At 46.9% G+C, this 22,543-nt stretch overlaps 1 protein-coding gene across 3 annotated transcripts in view; it reads right to left on the bottom strand.

The window, feature by feature from the left end:
• Nucleotides 1–7,562, bottom strand: part of fhl3a (four and a half LIM domains 3a) — a 148,903-nt gene extending 141,341 nt beyond the window's left edge. The window contains exons 1-2 of one of the 3 annotated variants that reach the window (XM_072501326.1): nt 7,364–7,562; nt 3,606–3,692 (exon numbers count right to left, since the gene is read on the bottom strand). The gene's annotated coding sequence lies outside the window, so the exon portion shown is untranslated. The remainder of the gene's footprint in view (nt 1–3,605; nt 3,693–7,363) is intronic. The other 2 variants (XM_072501341.1, XM_072501315.1) reach the window with 2 other exon arrangements.
• Nucleotides 7,563–22,543: the final 14,981 nt, after the last annotated feature.

The raw sequence follows: 22,543 nt of genomic DNA, 5'->3' as shown, positions 1-22,543 counted from the left end.
TGACCTTGTTCAACCTTTCTGTTGAGAGTCAAGTGCCCGATCACTTGAGCTTCTCGACAGCTACGTTTATCTGTTCTATGCAAGCCGTTACCAGAGAAAACATGTTGATGATAAGCAAACATTCAAATAACAGCTGATCGCTTGCCAAAAGGTCTTTCTGTAAACCAGTCTCAGGGCACACATTTATGTCCTCATAAGATCTCGAGGATCATTTATTTGAGACCCAGGAGTGACACCATCTGCAAAAGATATTCTGCTGCTGAATTATTATTAAACCGATCTAGTGAGGGGAATGTTGGGAATGGCAGCAAATCTGCCAAAAGTAATACCTGGATAGCTTAGAGATAGCTGACATTTTGAAAGCATGTATCCTTGTGACAATCCTGTGATTTAGAGGTGTGTAGTTATATTCAGAGCAAGAATGCCCAGTGTTCCAATGGCCACATGCACTCCGTGTTTCACATTCTGTCCCTCAAAGTGCAGTCCTATTTATAAGCATATCTAACTTACTGCTTTTCTGATATAAAGGCCTATGCAGACGTTTTCCCTGCAATTTTGTCTCCTTTTCTGCTACCATGCCCCGATGATGAACTGCAGTCAGGCAGCCAGCTCCAGTATTATCTTTTCTCAAATGTTTGTTTCTGATGAAAATCACTGGGATGTGTTATTCTTCTGGTCATCAAACGTCAATAATATTCCATCATCACCCACTTTCACATAAGCACACGTGCGACAAAGGTATTAACAAGACTGCTGAATTGAATGGAACCCAACCGCACCCCTGGCAGGAAAACTGACCCCCTAAAGCCTGGGAGGGTAAGGGGGAACTCACCCATTGGCTCATTAACAAATCACATAAATGTCACTATATATAAATCCAGTGGGATTTAGTGGTGGCTTACATCGATGTAAGCCAAACTCATGTGGGTCTTGAAGGCTACTCAGTAAACTCTGTTCAGATTGTCAGTGGCCTCCTTGGGCAGGGAGGGTAGATCCCCCTCTTTCAAAGTGCCTGATTGAGGTACTCAGAAATGGGAAGGGAAGTGCCCACTGAGAGGACAACCCCCTACCTACCCTTACATCCTAACCCCCCCCCCCCTCCTTCAGCAACCCCTCACCCATGATTATCTTTGGTGAAGGTCTCACTGTGGCACCAGTACTCTGAACAGCGCTGCCTGTACTGGAGAGTTGCCAGCCTCCGATTAGCTGGCAGCTTTTGGCTGGTCAGTTAAGGAGTCACGCAATTCAGGCGGGCCACCCCCCAACAAAACGTCGCCTGCTAGCTCTCTAACATGGAAGAAGAATAAATCCAGCACCCGGAGTGCAAATGCTTGCCATTTTCTTCATTCCGTAAGACAAGGGTAATGAAGCCAATATGGTAGCTAATGCTGCCAGTATAAGATACACTAACACAGGTGAATTCATGTCCTAACACAGGTGAATTCATGTCCTTTCGGTCTGTATGACTTAAATGCTTTAACATATAGGCATTCAGAAGTGCTCATCCATCCAGCATTAAAATATAACAAGCTAGTCAATAATGGAGTGTGGTATGATAGGTATTGCGGTACCCGATAGGCTAAAGCACCATTGGTGGAAACTGTATGCTTTCTATTGGTTAGAATATATGATAGCTCCGCCCTGCTAGGCAGGGTATAAGAACCCGTGCCACCCCAGCAGCCTTCATTCTGTACCTGAGCTGCTGGGGGAAACATCTAGCTTATTAAAGCCTTCAGTTGGACTACAACCTCACTTTAGTGGTCATTGATCGTGCATCATGGAGTGAATACCTCTCACTGGCATCTACAGTGCCAATGTTTGGTAATCCCACGTACAATACCAGTATGACCTTGTGTAGCAGATTATGCTGCAAAGACTTTGAAGTTCAGTTGGCATGTAGCCCACTCTGGAGAGCAGTTATTTGTGCCAGTATTTTGGGGTCATACCCAACTCTTTACCCCCAACACATTGCAGTACCTGTAAATGAGGGAGAGGGGATTAGCAGCCACAAGACCAACTAACACTGGCATGCATTGTATGTGGTTTCGACCAGAGCATTTCTTAACCTTCCACCTCTCAAAAAGAACGCATTCTCTGCTCCTCTTTGTACAGAAAAGGCTGGAGGCAGAAAATAAGATTTATAAGTAACCGTCACCTAAAGCCTCCACCTGTTCTCTAATGAAAGCCCTATGCACGACCTGATAACTCCACTTTCAAGCCATAAATTAATTCAAGTTAACTTGAAGCTTCGCCCCGAGGAACTCTCTCGCTCTCCCCTTTTCCCGTAGTCCATTTTCACTGTAACCTATTGCCTTTACTCACATTGTGGTTAACCTTCTTCTACCTACAAACATTGAAATGTTGCTTTTCTCATTCCTGGAGATTAAATTTGGATCTTCTGGTCCCACTGACGGTGACTCACCCCCGTTTCTCAGCGGTGGAGAGTGCGGACAACAGGAATCCTGTTGAAAGAGATGGTACCAGAACATCCAGCCGCTGGCCAATGGCAAGTTGCCTCCACTGACATAGGGAGATGGAAAATCGTGGCTGAATGTCGACTAGAAACTCTGGTGATAACGGAATTGTACACCTCCCAATTGGCACTATTGGGGAATGGTTCTGTAATTTTGCAATTTTACTACCATTAAGTCATACAGGGTTGGATTCTCCAGTCCCCCAGCCGTGACTCACGGCGGCATGCTGTTTGCTGGCAGCAGGATTCTCTACTCCCACCGTTTATCAATGCGACTTCCCTTGATGTCACCCGACACTGACGGGAAGCCCGCAGCCGGCGGTGTGCCTCCAGAGGGAAAAGAGAATCCCAACAGCCGGAGAATTCCAGCCACAATAAAAAATTAAATTCAAAACAAGGTGGCTCTTCTGTCACAGCTACCTGTCATAGTCCAGAGGCAGGTGTGAGCAGTTCTTGGCGCCAAACTTGAAACGGATATTTTGAGCATTGGAGGGAGTGCAGCAGTTACTAGAATTATAAGTGATCCCCAAGGGTTATGTTACAACGGGAGGTTCAGGAATGAGGGGGGGCGACACAGTGGAGTTAGGTCATAGATCAGTCATGAACTTAAGTGAATTAGAAAACAGGAAACAGGTTTGAGTAGCGAAATGGCCTAATCCTGTCCCTATGCAGGATGACATTTGTGAAAATCTTGCTTTCACTTCGACTGAGACCGTATGATGCGGGTGAGACCTTAGGATCAAGTAACTTAGACGGAATAAAGGAATAACACATTAATATTTTTATTTTACTGGCTCTAAACACTAAAGAAACATTGGGGTGATCCAGAAGAGTCACCTGGAGCAGTTAGCTCTCAAAAAAGATCACTCTTAATCATGGGGTGACACTTGCACTGCAGGAGATCCAGAGTTTGCTGTCGAGCAAATCACAACTTTTCCCTGATTCTGCTAGTTTTCCGGAATAATTTTGTGCACAGTTAAATATTTTTAGTGGGACACTGGATTAGGTGTGCAAGGACATTATTGTGGCAATTGTTCATTGATAATAAACCAGAGAAACAGCACCTTCTTAAAGGGGAAGCACAAACAGCAACTTAAAACAATACAGTAAGATGATTTCAAAATTTACTAACCTCTTTTAAGTAATTGTTGATCTCCATAAAGCTGGAAAATTAATATAGATGCTTCCCTGGTACTATTTTCCTCCAAATGACTTGAATCTGACAATTAATTATTGAAAAATGTTGTGCTATTTTTGTGAAGTTTTATTTCTCTATCACATCTTGTGAAGGCAGCAATGAAATAAAAAGGATTGTCCAGAAGAGTTTCAATAGTTCGAAGTTTGGAGGTTATTGACTTCCAGCACAGAAACAAGATGGGGCCAATTTGGGGGTGTTCACAAACTTGATAAGAAGGTTACAGTAGGGCCCTTACTGTTGTTACCCTTACTAGAGTAGGCCCCTTTACCCTTACTTTTGGACTTCCCACAAACTGGTGCTGAGCAGCTGCTGTGCTTCATAATGATATCTTTATGTGCCAGATTTTAGAAGATGAAGTCTGTTGTGGCTTCAAGTGCCATTCCAATGCACAGAGCATAAAATATAGGCTGGCAAAGTAATGCTGAGGAAGCACACTCTGTCAGACATACCATCTTTCATATGAGACTTTAAAACAAGGCTCGGTCTCCTTTCTAAGGTGTGCATAAAAGATTCCTTTGCATCATCTTGAAGGACAGGGCCTTACCCGTGGTATCCGGGCCAATATTTATCCCTCAATCAACATCACAAAAAGAAAATAATTATCTGGTCATTTTCACATGGCTGTTTGGGAGTTGACTGTCCAAATTGCATTCCTTACATGACAACTGGGACAACACTTCGAAATGAAAATCGCTTATTGTCACAAGTAGGCTTCAAATGAAGTTACTGTGAAAAGCCCCTAGTCGCCACATTCCGGCACCTGTTTGGGGAGGCTGTTACGGGAATTGAACCGTGCTGCTGGCCTGCCTTGGTCCGCTTTCAAAGCCAGCGATTTAGCCCGGTGCTAAACAGCACCAGTTTGCAGGAAGTCCAAAAGTAAGGGTAAAGGGGCCTACTGTAGTACGGGTAACAACAGTAAGGGCCCTACTGTAACCTTCTTATCAAGTTTGTGAACACCCCCAAATTGGCCCCATCTTGTTTCTGTGCTGGAAGTCAATAACCTCCAAACTTCGAACTAAAAGTATTTACTTGGTTGTAAAGCCCTTTGGGATGAACTGAGGCTGTGAAAGGCGCTATACAAATGGAAATCTTTCTTTCCAAAGGGCATGTATGGAGTTGTAAAACTATTCATCAGAGGTGGCACGGTGGTTAGCGCTGCTGCCTCACAAGAGTTGAGGACCTGGGTCCAATCCCGGCCCCGGATCACTGCCCGGTTGGAGTTTGCACATTCTCCCAGTGTCTGCGTGCGTCTGACCTCCACAACCCAAAGATGTGCAGGGTAGGTGGACCGGTGCTGTTCATGCTAAATTGTTCCTTAATTGCAGAATTTTTAAAAAAAAACTTTTCTGCTGTTGAATATAGTAACTCTGTTTGCTGCAAAGTCAGGGTGCGAAGGGTAAGATTTGTCAATAGGACATCAGTGTTTGGAATCCAGACTAGCAAAATAACAAATCGCAAACACTGCCACATGATTCAATGGGAGAAAGAGTTGAAGAGGGTGCTTGGTCTAGGCTGATTAGCTTGTTTCAGGGTAGTTCGCCCCAGTACTCACAGGCCCCATACAAGAGGGGCAAAACAATCAACTCGGGTCAAAAATAGAGCTTGACTTTAATTTCCCCTTCCCCCATGATCAAATACCCTGGTGACACTCTCTAACCGCTCACGTATGGCAACTAGCCACTTGGGTGAGCTGCAGTGGAAAACCAAGAGAAGTAGTTCCATATTTCTTTTTACCAAGTAACAAATGGAAGCATCGAGCATTTTCCAGTCAGAATCTTTGAATGTCAAAAATTCATTCAAAACTATTTTGTTCCAAAGTTATAATAATATTTCAATGTATATAATTATATTATAATATTATATGAAACCTCAAATTATTTTACACAATGAAGCATCTTTTGAAAGTTATGAATATTGTTATCCAGGTCTTTGAATGATTGTTTTGATACTGGGGCGTGCAGTTTAAGTGAGTTTGACATTTTGGGATTAGATTTTTTCTGTGGAGTGTTGTTTGATGAATTGCCATCAATGTCCATTCTTTTATTTGTTTTATCCTTTCAAGGGATGTGAGCCTTGCTGGCTAGGCCAGCATTTATTGCCCATCCCCTATTGCAGTGTGTTAATAAAGCACTCAAGGGAAATTTGCACAAACTCAGTGCTCTACCAGACTGCCTCACCGCACACCCCACCTCACAAACTCCCTACATCGGTGAGGTCGGAAATACTTGGAAAAACCTTGCATTTTCCTCATTAAATCACACACTTTTCCCTCTGTTCTTAAAGCAGGGCCACCTCATTTGAAACCGCTCTGAATCTTTGAAATTTCCGCGCAAAGGCACTGTTTGCCAATTCTGGCGCGTGGAGCGGGAGTTCCGCTTTAGAGACTAGATTATTCTCAAACCTTGTAGCCTTGGTTATAAATTTGACTCCTTCAGCTCCCACCTTCTCTCCATTCCTACATGCTCAGCAGACGTGTTTTCACTTAAAGCTGCAAGTAATTTTGCTTTAACTTGAAACCTCATGCAAAATTATGACAAATTCCTATTTCCGGCGCAACCGTTGGCAGATTGCACAGATAATAGAGAGTGAACCATGGCAGGACACGAGCAATTTTTAAAAGCCACAGTTTTATCTGGAAGGAAAAAGTTCCAGTTTAAATGGGTCTGACTGTGGTTCAAACAAACATTTCTGACAATGGCATTTGGACCCAATCGCAGACTGACAGCAGCACGACTACTCTTGCTCTCTGAAGACAAGGGGAAGCTCCGGGGTAAATGCTGGTAATCCAAGATGTGGAGATGCCGGCGTTGGACTGGGGTGAGCACAGTAAGAAGTCTTACAACACCAGGTCAAAGTCCAAAGAGGTTTGTTTCGATATCACGAGTTTTCGGAGCGCTGCTCCATACCTCTTCATTCACCCGAGGAAGGAGCAGCGCTCCGAAAGCTAGTGACATCGAAACAAACCTGTTGGACCTTAACCTGGTGTTGTAAGACTTCTTACTGGTAATCGAATACAGGGTTCGAGATAACGGGAGCTGGGGAGGGACATCACTCTCGGGACTCAACCAGGCTGCTGTTGCTTCACTTTCAATGTGCAAGCTTCAAAGAGCGAGACTGCAATTTGCAGAGTGACTCCCCCTCGTCAGAAAATCTCCTATGCACCCCCCTCACTGTCCCGGTCAACGTCACCCAATAGGTGATTCAAAGCAACAGTGCACAAAATCCTCCTGCGGTTTTCCTCCTAAAAAGTGCTGCTTCTGCAATCTGTTCGGGGTGCAGACCAGTGTGATGGTTGATGGCATTTTACTAAAAATATGACCATTTGCCCTGGAGCGTCAAAGGGTAATTGCAGTGGTCAGGAGCAGGACCTATCCTAAAAAGACAGACTGTTCTTTGATTGCAGTTGTAAACTGTACATTCCGCATAGTCAAGGAAAAGCTGCCAGCAAAATGTGCAGCTCGCCGCCACTCGTGTCCCCCCCCCCCCCCCCGCTTTAATCTACATAACTCCATACAACTACAAGTGCCACACTGTACCAGGATATCAGAAAAGTGCATTCAGAGATCTTTACAAACACTATCATCGGCATACAGCTCCAGATGGCTCCCAGACAGCTCGTCACAGGCAGCACGAGCAGTATAACAGTAGATTGTCAGATTTCAAAAGAGAGGGGGAAAAAATTGGACACTTACCAGCAGTGTTTCAATGAACTCGGGTCACTGATCAAAGAGCTGCTTTAACATAAATACTTCAATGGCTCAGTGTGCTGAAATGCTTTTGTCTTGAGCTTTCCTGCTTGGGAAGTGGCTGGAGATCTCCTGACATGCAGGCGGCAGGAGAGATAGGCTCGAGTCTGACTGCTCTGGCAGAACTGAGGGAAGAATAGGGGCCCAACAAGCACAGGAAGTGACTCACGGGATCCCGCCCTGAAACCCTTGTAGCCAAGCCAAGGTAATTAGCAAGTAACTAACCGGCTCTGACTCGGGGCCTCCTTCGACTGACTCATGCTCGCGTAGCTGAGAGGTGTGACTGAATGGCACCTTGGAACAGCCGATCACTAACAAGCTGATAACACCATCAACACCTACTCAGCCGTCCCTTCAACAATTTGATCATATCAAAGAAGCAACTGCTGCAGGCTATTCCCAAGATAAATAGGAGTGGGGGGGGGGGGGGGGGGGGGCACTTCTTCCTTCTGAAGAGATTCCCAGCAGGGAAGCCTTGGTTACCAACCTTCCAGGGAAATGTGTTGGATCTCCTGAAACCCTGCTGATTTATTCTTGCTCAACACACATTGCAGCAGTGTTGAATCATGGAGCACGTTGCAGCAACCGTGGCCCATACTGCGAATAAATAACAGTTACTATGCATTAGTAGCATTAATGTATGCTGTCCATCCTCGGTGGTTAAAAACAATGCATCAAAACTCCTTTAAAAACACTTTACTAAAGACCACGAAAGGTGAACACCTGACATTAAAATAGGACATGCCTGAATGCAAGGTCACCACCTGAAAGTAGAAATATGATTAATAGCTGGGTGCACCCCAGCAATATCCAATAAAAAGCCACACCTGAAACATCAGGTGCTGCCCGTAACATGCCATGAACCTATAGCTGACTCCTTCAAATGATGACTAACAGTTCCATAATCTTATTTTTTGTTAATATATTGCAAATGTTGGTGACTTTCAGTGGTAGCCATGGAGTGAGTGGTCGCACATTTGGTGGATCCTCCTCGTGATGGATTTTACTGGTCCTTCCCCACCTGATTTGAGGGGCGTTTGCTGATGAATATGCTGACGGAAGGAGTGCCTCTGGTGGGGTCGCTTTACAAGTGTAACAAAGAAGAGGCAGCAGCTTAACCGCAAGAATAGCCGAGGCGCGACACAGAAAAAGATGGCAGAAGGCTCTGGGGCATCGTTGCTCACCCAATGGTCTACAGAGCAGCTTGTGAACATTTTGAACTGGGGGACCAGTTTAAGGGCACTGTTGTTGGCGCCCCTGCTGTTCCAGGGGAAGTGGGCCTCAGATAACCTGGTTAAGGTGGTGGAGTCACTTAGGGTGCGCTATCGAGAGAGTGGAGCAGAGGCTGGAGGCACAGGGTCTGACACTCCAGAAGGTGGAGGAGTCGCTGGGGGAGAATGAGGACCGGCTGGCCTCACTGGAGGTGGCGATGGTGCTGGTGGCAGAGAGCCACAGAGGTTTAGGGAGAAGGTGGAGAACCTCGAGAATCTCGCCAGGAGGCAGAATCCCAGGATCGTGGGGATGCCTGAGGGGGTCAAAGGAGTGCAGGCCACTAAATATGTGGCAAATATGCTGGAGAGACTGATGGGGATCTTTGACCGTTCGTTTGAGGTGGATCGGGCGCACAGAGCACTGAGGAGGAGGCTGAAAGCGTGTGAGCCGCCGAGGACGATGTTGGTGAGGCTGCATCATTTTCCCGATAAGGAGAAAGTCATGAAGTGAGCGAGGCAGATGAAGAAGTGCACCTGGGGGGGAACAAGCTGAGAATATACCAGGACCAGGATGTACAATTGGCCAAGCGGTGGGCTGGCTACAATTAAATCAAGGCTGCCCTCGACAAGGCAAGGATGAAGTTTGGGGTTCTGTATCCTGCTCGTCTGTGGGCCACACATCAGAATCGGGGTTTTTATTTTGATACATCGGAGGAGGCGAATGGACTGGGAGGAGTGTGGGGACACTGAATTGGGGAGATGCTCTATGTGTGGAATGTGGGTCACAGGATCGGTGGATTCATGAATTTAATGAGAATGGGAGTGGAGAGGCTGAGTGTGCCTTTTTTAATGGGTTTCGGGAGGTGGGGGTGAAGGGTGGATTTCAGGAAGGGGGGTAGACGGAGGCCCTGGGCAGGGGCCTCCATGCTAACTGGTTGGCCAGTTAACGGGAATGAAGTGGGGATCGACAGAAGGAAGCGGGGGATGAGGGACAGGGTTGGTTTTTTGTTTGGTTATGGAGAGGAGTGGGGAGGGATGCTGACATGGGAAATGTTGCCGTGGTGCAGTTGGGAAAGGAGGGATGGCGACGGACATCTTGGGGAGGGCCCAGAGGAGTGTGGGGCATGGACCGGGGGGGTGGGGGGGGGGGGGGGCGTGGGGGGGGGTGGAGGCTGGATAATGATAGGATATGGCTGACCGGCAAGGAAGGGGGCCAGGAGCCCCCTCCAACCCGGTTGATTATGTGGAATGTGCGGGGGCTGAACGCCCGGTTAAATTGTCACGTGTTCGCTGACAAAGGGGTGGGTGGGACAGGTGTTCTACTCGGGGTTGGATATGAAGACGAGGTGGGTGGCAGTGCTGGTCAACAAGAGGGATTCCTTTGAAGTCGACAGTATCGTAGCCAGTCCTGGTCAGCGGGAGTTGGAAGGGATGCCTGTGGTGCTAGTAACTGTTTATGTGCCAAACTGGGATGACGTGGATTTTATAATGTGGGTTCTGGAGAAATTCCGAACCTGGACACGCATTGGCTGATAGTGGGGGGAGATTTTAATACGTTCTGGATCCTAGGTTAGTGCGGTCATGCCCTAGATTCCTAAAGGCTTCAGCTTTGACTAAAGAGTTGATGGGGTTTATGGAACGTATGGGAGGAGGGGACCCGTGGCGGTTTGAGAGGACGAGGACGAGGACGAAGGAGTTTTTGTACTTTTCACATGTGCACCAGGTCTAATAATAATAATCGTTATTGTCACAAGTAGGCTTACATTAACACTGCAATGAAGTTACTGTGAAAATGCCCTAGTCGCCACATTCTGGCGCCTGTTCGGGTACACAGAGGGAGAATTCAGAATGTCGAATTCACCGAACATACATGTCTTTAAGGACTTGTGGGAGGAAAGCGGAGCAGCCGGAGAAAACCCATGCAGACAGGGGGAGAACGTGCAGACTCCAGACAGACAGTGACCCAAGCCGGGAATCGAACCTGGGACCCTGGAGCTGTGAAGCAACAGTGCTAACCACTGTGCTACCGTGCCGCCCGATAGATTTCTTTGTACTGGATAAAGCGCTGTTGGCGGGGGGTGGTTCGGTTTATTTGACGATCGTGGTTTCTGACCGCATGCTGCACTGGGATCTGCGGCTGGTGCAGGGGGAGGCTCAGCGGCCGCAGTGGAGGCTGGATCTGGGATTGGCGGACAAGACGGCCTGTGAGAGGGTGTGGGCGGCCATTCAAAATGATGTGGAGCTGAATAATACAGGGGAGGTTGTTGCTCTGTTTCGCGTCGCCAATACTGTGGGTATTTCTATTTATCTTAGTGAACCATAAGCCTTCCTTTATATCGATCAAATGACCACACAACCAGTTAGTTAGTTCAAAAGATGATTTATTTACATACAAAAGAGTTATCTCAACATGCAAACACAATATCTACGGCAAGTTAAACTACACCTGTCAGATACAATAACCTATACTTGACTTCAGGGCGACAGGCACTGTGCAAATGGATAAGGCCCTTATCTGGATTTCACTTGGCTGGTTCGAAGAAAGTGGCTCTGTCTCTGCTGGGCTCACCCGTCAGGTAGCGACCGTTGGTCTTGACTTAGTAGGCTGTTCCTGCTGCAATTGAGCTGGCACCAAATTAGGGTTTGGATCCAAAAGAGACACAACACATGGCTGTGTCCTCTTTTAGCCCTCTGGATTTTCGCGCTCTTTGGGGCGGTCCTTAACCTTGGACCCAGTAGTTCGACAGGGCTCCGATCACTGTCTTTGATTTCGGCCAATAAAGGGGCGGTGGTTGGGCGGGTCCTTAGCGGTCATTAACCTTGGCAGTTTGGCTTTCTGAATAAGGGGAGTGGCAGCGATCAGTCTGTGGCTGTACCGGTTGCTTGATTGGAGTTCTATTGTCCTGGGAAAATGCAAATGAGCGGGGGTTTCGATCACATCTGGTTACCTGTGTTTTAGATACACATAGGCTGTGTATCTGTCTGAGTCCTGGTTTGGCCATAATTCCCATGGTCCTTTGCAGGTGGCCATCTCAGATGGCTACATTCCGTCTTTTTGATCCTGACCGCGAAGCGTGGTGGATCACATTATTGATCCCTGTTCATCTTTGGTGGCCCGGTCACCCTTGGTCAGGCAAGGTTCTACTCTACTCTATCTTATGGTTTGAGACATTTACCTAATATTCCATTAATACATTCATAAATTAATTAATCTCTAATGGTTACTCCAATTCAGGTCACTATAAAATATTTAATTTATCCGCACAGTTGATCTCTAGCTAACGCTATCTAAGCTACTCTCATGCTGCTGGTGAATATCAAAGAACTTATATGCAGTACAAAATTTAAAACAGCAGCATCACATTTCTACTTAAAGTTAAAGAGGTACATGGTTTATTTTTAGCAGCGATTGTTACATGAGTTCAATTTTGTTGAATTCCAAAGAAAAGCACCTGCAGCACCGACTGCACAGGCAGCACACACCCCCACTCACAATTCGACCCCCATGAATCCGGTTACCACACAATGCAGGTCATCGGATCAGGACTGTATATATCGGGGAGCGGGAGGCTTTTGCTCGCCATTTACTGAGTCAGAGTGTCTGAATGACACTGTAGATTATTGCAATTACTAGAAGGGCCTCTACTATGTATGAAAGGGTGTTCCATTTGGCAATGTTTTCGCACCAGGTGGGGGTTTCGATGTCTGTCTTTATGTGTGGTGTAATGTCCGGACTGGTGGTGGCCTGTTGTGTGGTAGTGTTTGGGGCTGGTGTAGTGTTTGTTACAACAGTCCGTTGTGCGCGCAATTGCAGACGTCCAGCGATGATCCAAATGCATGTCAGCAGTCCTTGCTTCATCCTGTGTTTTCTGTTCTCCGTGTAATCCTGGGGGTGCAAGCATAGTATCTGTTATTATCTTTGGTTAATATCTCGTTTTATTAGTCTTTCTTTCCTTACTCCAATTACCCGTTATGATTATCACCATGTGTGACTCCCTCATTTCTTTTTCAAAATACCATTTTGGAGAGACAAGAAATGCAAAATTTTCATTTTTTATTTTTTTAAAGTACAGAGACTCTCGCAGCTTGTGGTCGATGCGGGGAGTGGTCGGACAATTTCTTTGACCGGTCTTTTCTTTACTTGCAACCAGTGGTCGTTGAGGCTTATCTTAACCAGCCGAATTTCAGGGCGGCCAGTTTTATAGAGTTTTGTCCCAGGGTTCAGAGATAGTTTGCATGTAGCAGTGTGTATAGCAGCAGTGATCATCAACCAATTGTATCATATGTGTAAATAGCATGTGGGGAACGACCAGGGGGTCGCGGGAGGTAAAGGAAAGAAGGGGTGAGCGTACGGAACGTAGCAAAATACATGCTTTATACCACAACCAAAGGGAGAGTAGAGAAGGTGAAACTAAGGCCTGCCAAAGGCAATGCAGAGTGCAGAGAACCATTCCAGAGCGTATGAAGTGAAGGGAACATGAGGTGCGTGTGGGCCGCTGCGGTAGAAGAATGGGTGGAATCCCGGGTAGGGCGGAGATTAGTGCCGTTACTCCACTACCCGAGCTTAAGACTGGGAGAACAGTGATATGTTTCCCCGCAAACGTGTGCCATTAACTGACATTGGGTATCGTACCCTCGAATCAGAAGAGTAATTTTGTGTTGGGTGATATGAATTAAAACCATGTAGTAGAAAAAAGAAAGAAAAAGGCGGGCAGGCTCCATCAGAACTTTGGACACTTTAATACTTAAGCGGTGTCTCTTTTCTCATCATCTGGACACCTCAGGGATCTCTACCAAACAGTGTTGTAAAAGCATTACCGAAACAAAACTCAGTATCTGAATCATCACCATCTCCCGGTTGCCAGACTCGTGTCTGCCGTTTCTGTGCTTTGACCGCGTGGGCCGTCGGATGGTCCGAATCGTCGTGCCTTACCAGTCTGCAAGAGTTGTCGTGGTGCCAAAGAGGGGCTTGTTTCTTGTGAGACGTAGGGGCGGTGGGAGTGGAGGGCAAATTACTGTGGTCGGGCGGTGGCTGTGGCGGTGGCTGGGGGAGGGCATATGGCATCTAAAACGTTTTTTTTCAATTCCTGTAGGGTTCCTCCTGCTACATTTTGGGGTTCTGGCAAAGTTGACCTTACAGACTGGTTGAGGCTCATAACTATTAGCTTTACTTCCTCTCTTTCATCTGGGCCGTACATAACTTTTTGTTGGTGCACCTCCTCAAAGAAGCTGTGCGGGTCTGCGGTGGGCTAGAATGGACTAATTTTCGTGCAAGCTTTTCTTAATTGGGTTATGGATAGTGGGGTGGTGTAAACAGTATCAGGCTCCTCCTGATCCAATGACCTGCATTTTGTGGTAACCGGATTCATGGGGGTCGAATTGTGAGTGGGGATGTGTGCTGCCTGTGCAGTCGGTGCTGCGGGTGCTTTTCTTTTTGGGGCGTGGGGGGTTCGATTTTGACTTCCCGTGTCCTCTACGTATCTTTGGGTGCTTTTGTTTAACTCTTGCCAATCGGGAGCATCTTCCTCATCTAAATCATGCCCGAAAGTGTATCTGAAGCCATTCTGTACTGAGAGTAGCGACTGTAACTTTTCTATCTTCTGTCGGCATTTAGCATGATCAACGGTACTCTGCCTCTGTTCCTTAGTGGAGTTGTGGAGCGCTCTCAAAGCTGCTTTTAAATCTGTGCATTTTCTAGTTAGCTGGGCGACCTGTTGTTCTGTTTCCTCTCTTACCAGGACTGCACACTGTGTATCTTGGTAGACCTTATCGTACTGGGTCTGGAAGCTATTAAGGTGAACTAGACAAGATTGATGTGCGCGTTTTACATCGGCCATTTCCTTATCCTTAGCTGCTAACTGTTCCCGGAGTTGCTCAATTATCTTCTCACTTTCTTTACTGTTTCCCTCCTTCTCAATTAACTGCCTATGGAGCGACTTTACGACCTGCTCTGTGCCTCGCAACTGTGCCAAACAGGACTCTATTGCCATCGGCTTTCTGACTTTCCCTATATTTATCTTGTGGACCTCGCTTAGGTTCTCCCACCAAGTCTGTCCTATCTTTCCTGGACCTGATTCATCATTAGCTCAAAAATTCGACCAAAGGAGCCATTCTTTCCCCTTTAAGTATTTCCTTAACTTTTTCTCCCATATGGGGCATTGTTCTGCTCTGAAGGTTGCTGCGACCTCGGGTTCCTGTGGATTCATCAATCTTTCCATTGCTTTGGTGGCCATTACTTCTCTTATCTCTTTCTCTATTTTTAATTTGGGACAGGGGAATAAGGCGGCGGTTTGAACAGCGGGTATGCCTTAAGCTATTTTCTGGCTCACAATCCCTCGATAGTTGTACACAATTCTAACGAGTTTACCTTACTCCTCCTGTTAGGTACGCATTCGGGTTAGTACACACTTCTGAAATTTGGTTATTTGGTCAATATGGGATTACACTTGTGGTCCTTTCTCTTTCTCGCAATTGGATTCAAAATTTGTGGGTTCTCTCGGAGTCACTTCTAATCGAGTCCCGTCAGAGATCGCCAATAATGTTGCTCTGTTTCGGTCCCAAAAGCATCGCCAATACAGCCTTAGTGGCTGGGCAGGTCCTTAGTGGTCATTAACCTTGGCAGTTTGGCTTTCTGAATAAGGAGAGTGGCACCGATCAGTCTGTGGCTGTACCGGTTGCTTGATTGGAGTTCATTGGTCCTGGGAAAATGGGCCATTAAAATGCAAACAAGTGGGGTTTCGATCAGGTCTGATTACCTGCGTTTTAGATACACATAGGCTGTGTATCTGTCTGAATCCTGGGTTGGCCATAATTCCCATGGTCCTTTGCAGGTGGCTATCTTAGATGGCTACAAGGTCACAACCTCCATGCTGTGGGAGGCATTGAAGACAGTAGTTAGCAGAGAATTTATTTTGATTCGGGCACATAGGAAGAGAGTGAAACAGGTGGAGAGGCTGCGGTTAGTTAAGATCATCCTGAGGTTTACGGTGGCACCGGAGGAGGCGGTGCTGAAGGAGAGACAGAGACTCCAGATGGAGATTGGGCTGGTATCCACGGAAAAGGCGGTAGGACAGTTGCGGAGGGCCAGAGGCCCGGTTTATGAGTACGGGGAAAAAGCAAGCAGGATGAGGAAGCAGGTGGCAGTGAGAGAATGGAAGAGTTAGGGATGAGTGAGCCATGGTGGTGTCAGAGCCAGAGGGGGTGAATGGGGTCTTTGAGGCCTGCAATTGAAGACCGTATGAATCGGAACCTCCGATCAGGGAGGAGGGTTTGAGGCAGTTCTTGGACAGGCTAGAGTTCCTAAGAGTGGGGAGGAGAAGGTGCAGGGATTGGGGGCCCTGATTGGGCTGAGGGAGGCATGAACTGTGTGGGTTCGATGCAGGCGGGGAAGACACCGGATCCAGATTGGTTTCCAGCCAAGATTAATGAGAAGTTCAGGTCGGAGCTGAGACCTCTGCTTGTTGGTATGTATAATGAGTCAATGGCAAGGGGGGATCTCCTCCCCACCCCATGTTACCGCAGGCGTCCATATCACTGATTTTAAAGAAGGACAAATTCCCGGAGCAGTGTGGGTCATGCAGTTTGATTGCATGCAGTTTGTTAAATGGGAAAGCAAAGTTATTGGCAAAAGTGTTGGTGTTGTGGATAGATGATTGCGTACTTGATGTGATAGGAGAGGACCAGACGGGGTTTGTGAAGGGGCGACAGATGTCGCTGAATACACGTAGGCTGCTCAACGTCATTATGATGTCTTTGGAGCGGCAGGAAGTTGAAGTGCTTGTGGCAATGGATGCGGAGAAGGCTTTTGACCGGGTTGAGTGGGCATATCTGACTGTTTCAGGTTCGCGAAGGGGTTTGTGGATTGGGTTCGGCTGTTGTTTAAGGTGCTAAAGACTAGTGTCTGAATGAATAGGGTTAGTTCGGAGCATTTTTGAGCTACACTGGGGGATGAAGCAGGGATGGCTGCTCTCCCCACTGCTTTTTGCTCTTGTTAATAGAGCCATTGGCAGTGGTAGTCAGGGCCTCGAGGGGGTGCAGGGGGATTGAGCTGGGAGGTGTTGAACACAGGAGCTGGATTCTCCGCACCCCAACACCGAAATCACGTTCGGCGTCAGGGCGGAGAATCCGGTTGCACGCATGAAATCGGGACTGGCACCGGTTCGGCAATTCTCCACCTCCCGAAAAACAACGTACTCAGGGAGTACGCCGCGCCGAGTATCCACCACCAGAGACCATTGCTTGAGGCTCGCCCCGCTATTCTCTGCCCCCGACTGGCCGAATTCCCAATGGCGTATTTCTAATGTGGTTCTGCCATTCGGGATACTCGCGAAGTTTTGTTAAACTAAAAAGTAGGACCTCAAAGGTAGTAATCTCAGGATTGCTACCAGTGCCTCAAGCTAGTCAGAGTAGGAATGTCAGGGTAGATAGGATGATTGCGTGGCTCGAGAGATGGTGCAAGAGGGAGGGATTCAAATTCTTGAGGCATTGGAACCGGTTCTGGGGGAGGTGGGACCAGTACAAACCGGACGGTCTGCACCTGCGCAGGACTGGAACCGATGTCCGAGGGGGGGTGTTTGCTAGAGCTGTTGGGGAGAGTTTAAACTAATGTGGCAGGGGGATGGGAACCGATGCAGGAAGTTGGAAGGTACTAAAACAGGGACAGAAACAAAAGGCAGTAAGGGGGAAAGTGTAAGGCAGAGAAACCATAGTCAAAAATCAAAAAGGGCGACAGTACAAGGTACAGTGACTGAGGGGAGCTCAGTGAATAGGACCAGGAATACTGAAAGGAATAAAACGGGAAGTGAAAACATTAATGGTAAGCGACGCGGCAGGTTGTTACATGAAGATATGGGTTCAACGACAAGGAAAATTAGGAGAAAGGTTAAGAGGAAATATAGTGTACTTTACCTGAATGCTCGTCGTATTCGGAATAAGGTAAATGAGTTGATGGCGCAAATCATCGTGAATGACTATGATTTAGTGGCCATTACTGAAACTTGGTTAAAGGATGGTCACAACTGGGAGTTAAATATCCGTGGGTATCAAACTATTCGGAAGGACAGAGTGGATGGTAAGGGATGTGGTGTAGCTCTGTTATTTACGGATGACATCCGGGCAACAGTAAGGGATGACATCGGTGCTATGGAGGATAAGGTTGAATCCATTTGGGTGGAAATCAGGAATAGTAAGGTGAAAAAGTCACTGATAGGAGTACTCTATAGGCCAGCAAATAGTAAAATTATGGTGGGGCAGGCAATAAACAAAGTAATAACTGATGCATGTAGAAATGGTACAGCAGTTATCATGGGGGATTTTAATCTACATGTCGATTGGTTTAAACTAGTCGGTCAAGGCAGCCTTGAGGACGGGGTTTATGGAATGTATCCGCGATAGTTTCCAAGAACAGTATGTAATGGAACCTATGAGGGAACAAGCAGTCCTAGATCTGGTCCTGTGTAATGAGACAGGATTGATTCAGGATCTCATAGTTAGGGATCCTTTCGGAAGGAGCGATCACTATATGGTGGAATTTAAAATACAGATGGAGGGTGAGAAGGTAAAATCAAGCACTAGTGTTTTGTGCTTAAACAAAGGAGATTACAGTGGGATGAGAGAAGAACTAGCTAAGGTATACTGGGAGCAAAGACTTTATGGTGAAACAGTTGAGGATCAGTGGAGAACCTTCCAAGCGATTTTTCACAGTGCTCAGCAAAGATTTATACCAACAAAAAGGAAGGACGGTAGAAAGAGGGAAAATCGACCGTGGATATCTAAGGAAATAAGGGCGAGTATCAAATTGAAGAAAAAAGCATACAAAGTAGCAAAGATTAGTGGGAGACTGGGAAATCTTTAAGGGGCAACAGAAAGCTACCAAAAAAGCTATAAAGAAGAGTAAGATAGATTATGAGAGTAAACTTGCTCAGAATATAAAAACAGATAGTAAATGTTTCTACAAATATATAAAACAAAAAAGAATGGCTAAGGTAAATATTGGTCCTTTAGAGGATGAGAAGGAGATGAGGAAATGGCTGAGGAACTGAACAGGTTTTTTGGGTCGGTCTTCACAGTGGAAGACACAAATAACATGCCAGTGACTGATGGAAATGAGGCTATGGCAGGGGAGGACCTTGAGAGGATTGTTATCACTAAGGAGGTAGTGATGGGCAAGGTAATGGGGCTAAAGTAGGACAAGTCTCCTGGCCCTAATGGAATGCACCCCAGAGTGCTAAAAGAGATGGCTAGGGAAATTGCAAATGCACTAGTGATAATTTACCAAATTTCATTAGACTCTGGGGTGGTCCCGGTGGATTGGAAATTAGCAAACGTGACACCACTGTTTAAAAAAGGAGGTAGGCAGAAAGCGGGTAATTATAGGCCAGTGACCTTAACTTCGGCAGTAGGGAAGATGCTGGAATCTGTCATCAAGAAAGAAATAGCGAGAGATCTGGATGGAAATTGTCCCATTGGGCAGACGCAGCATGGGTTCATAAAGGGCAGGTCGTGCCTAACTAATTTAGTGGAATTTTTTGAGGACATTACCAGTGCGGTAAAAAACGGGGATCCAATGGATGTGGTATATCTGGATTTCCAGAAAGCCTTTGACAAGGTGCCACACAAAAGGTTGCTGCATAAGATAAAGATGCATGACATTAAGGGGAAAGTAGTAGCATGGATAGAGGATTGGTTAATTAATAGAAAGCAAAGAGTGGGGATTAATGGGCGTTTGTCTGGTTGGCCGTTTCTCTGGTTGGCAATCAGTAGCTAGTGGTGTCCCTCAGGGATCAGTGTTGGACCCACAACTGTTCACAATTTACATAGATGATTTGGAGTTGGGGACCAAGGGCAATGTGTCCAAGTTTGCAGATGACACTAAGATAAGTGGTAAAGCAAAAAGTGCAGAGGATACTGGAAGCCTGCAGAGGGTTTTGGATAGGCTATGTGAATGGGCTAGGGTCGGGCAGATGGAATACAATGTTGACAAATGTGAGGTTATCCATTTTGGTAGGAATAACAGCAAAAGGGATTATTATTTAAATGATAAAATATTAAAACATGCTGCTGTGCAGAGAGACCTGGGTGTGCTCGTGCATGAGTCGCAAAAGGTTGGTTTACAGGTGCAACAGGTGATTAAGAAGGCAAATGGAATTTTGTCCTTCATTGCTAGAGGGATGGAGTTTAAGACTAGGGAGGTTATGCTGCAATTGTATAAGGTGTCAGTGAGGCCACACCTGGAGTATTGTGTTCAGTTTTGGTCTCCTTACTTGGGAAAGGACGTACTGGCACTGGAGGGTGTGCAGAGGAGATTCACTAGGTTAATCCCAGAGCTGAAGGGGTTGGATTACGAGGAGAGGTTGAGTAGACTGGGACTGTACTCATTGGAATTTAGAAGGATGAGGGGGGATCTTATAGAAACATATAAAGTTATGAAGGGAATAGATAGGATAGATGCGGGCAGGTTGTTTCCACTGGCGGGTGAAAGCAGAACTAGGGGGCATAGCCTCAAAATAAGGGGAAGTGGATTTAGGACTGAGTTTAGGAGGAACTTCTTCTCCCAGAGGGTTGTGAATCTATGGAATTCCTTGCCCAGTGAAGCAGTAGAGGCTCCTTCATTAAATGTTTTTAAGATAAAGATAGATAGTTTTTTGAAGAATAAAGGGATTAAGGGTTATGTTGTTCGGGCGGGAAAGTGGAGCTGAGTCCACAAAAGATCAGCCATGATCTCATTGAATGGCGGAGCAGGCTCGAGGGGCCAGATAGCCTACTCCTGTTTCTAGTTCTTATGTCCTTATGCTCTAATGAAGCGGCTGCGGACTCAGTCTGCGGCCGCCACATTCGGGGGAGGGCCAATCAGAGAGCAGGGGGTGCCTCATTCGGGACTCGGCTTTTATTGTGCAGGCGGTCTGGGTCGGCCGAGCGGGGGTACTATTTCCGTGGTCCAGGCCCATCACCAAGTCTGCCATGGAGCAGGGCGCGGCCTCTGACCCAGAAGTGCAGGGGCCATATCGACAGCTGGAGCTGCAAGATGCACAACAGCTGCCTGCTAGCCTCCTGCAAGGCTGTGAATCTGGCCTAAAGACCACAGTTTTCAACATGGCGTGGGGACATAGTCCCTGAAGTGGACAATCCAGCCTAGGGCCTCTTTGTATGCAGGTGACCTCCTGTTGTACGTTCCCGACACAGTGGGGAGTTTTAATAGGATCATGGGCATCCTGGGGAGATTGGCCATTTCTCAGGATATAAATTGAATATGCGAAAAAGCGGAACATTTCTGATAAATGCCAGCGGGCAGGAGAGGAGGCTGGGTGAGTTGCCATTCCGGGTGGCAGAGGTGATTTTCCACTATCCTGATATACAGGTGGCGTGGAATTGGACCCAGCTGCATAAGTTGAACTTGGGTATGAAGGCGGACGTGAAGAGGTGGATGTGCTGCCCTTGTCTTTGACAGGGCGTGTACAGACAGTGAAAATGATGGTGCTGCCCAAGTTTCTGTTCGTATTTCAGAACCTCCCTATCCTTGTTCCTAAGTCCTCTTTTTGGAAAGGTGATGGGATGATTTCGAGGTTCATGTGGGCGGGGGAGGCCCCCGGGGGTGAGGGGGGTGTTTCTGGAAAGGGATCGACGGGGGTGGGGTGGGAGAGTGCCTGCTTTTCCAAGTCTGTTGAATTACTATGGGGCAGCAAACATTACAATGGTTAGGAAATAGACGGTAAAGGTGTTGGTCTGTGGGCGGCTGGAGGCGGCATCATATAGAGGGACCAGTTTGAGGGCACTGTTGTTGGCGCCCCATCCAGTATTCCGTGAGCCTGGTGGTGGTATTAGCGTTGAGGGTTTGGAACAAGTTGTTGTCCGAGGATGACATTGGGAGGGGCGAGTGGCGGATATACATGGAGAGCTGGTGGATAGGGAGGGCATTCCTGTGGAGGAGGCCAGTGTTGCTCGTTTTAGCCTTAGTTTACTTTATTCTTATTCTGTCACCTTTGCTCATGAGTCACCAGGTATCTTTCTGATACCGCCACGTGGTTCATGTCCAAGTAATGATTAATAATGCAACACACCGCTTAGTAAGAGTTAAATCAACGCTCATTTATTATATACAGCAATTAATACTTATACAATAATCCTAGTTCTAGACTACTACCTAACACTAAAGGCCAATACTTAACTTTGGAAATGGCCCACCAGGTCAGGGAAACGAATGGTCTTTCGAATTGGTTCTGAGCCTGCGGGATTCAAAAGCTGGTACAAGTCGATAGTCAGGAGCGCCTATCTGGTAGCGATCGCTGGAGTAAGACTTACAGTTTTCTTGTAGAAGGGTCTCAAAGGTTGCGAGCAGGAAGAGTCGGGTCGAGTTGAACTTGGCCCCTATTCTTTTAGTCCCCAGGGGCTTCCTGCCTCTCGGGGCGGACCTCGTACCTGGTTCCAAGTGATTGGACTTGGTCCCAATCACTTGGTACGATATGCTCCAATAATGGGGCGATTCCTTGATCGGGGGGTGGTCGTTTATCTTCCTTTGTGTCAGCTCCTGCTGGCGCCGAAAGGTCTGGGTCGGCTTTCAATTGCTAATTTGTAGCAATTGTTCCCGGGGATGGCTGATTAAAATGCAGATGGCTGGGTTGTTGTGATGTTGATGGCTGCAGATATCGCTCTGGACTGACTTTCCCAGAGGCGAATACACTGTTTTACCTGCAGCTGTCCGTTTGAGTCCTTTTGGCTGATTTTCCCATCAGCCTCTTTCGTTCGCCATTTTAAATCGGGGTTTGACCATTCTAATCGGGAATCAGCCATTTTACACCAGGCACATGTGGGAGGAAGAGTTGTGAGCGGTGTTGGGGCCAGGATGAGGAGGGAGTCCTGCGGTGGATGAATGCTCCCACATCGTAAGCGAGGTTAGCCTCATCCAGTTTAAGGTGGTGCA

The sequence above is a fragment of the Scyliorhinus torazame genome, chromosome 1 (assembly GCF_047496885.1).
Source record: "Scyliorhinus torazame isolate Kashiwa2021f chromosome 1, sScyTor2.1, whole genome shotgun sequence".
In the NCBI taxonomy this organism is placed as follows: domain Eukaryota; kingdom Metazoa; phylum Chordata; class Chondrichthyes; order Carcharhiniformes; family Scyliorhinidae; genus Scyliorhinus; species Scyliorhinus torazame.
The sequence above is the reverse complement of the archived record's forward strand: the minus strand, read 5'-3'. Positions and strand labels throughout refer to the sequence as shown.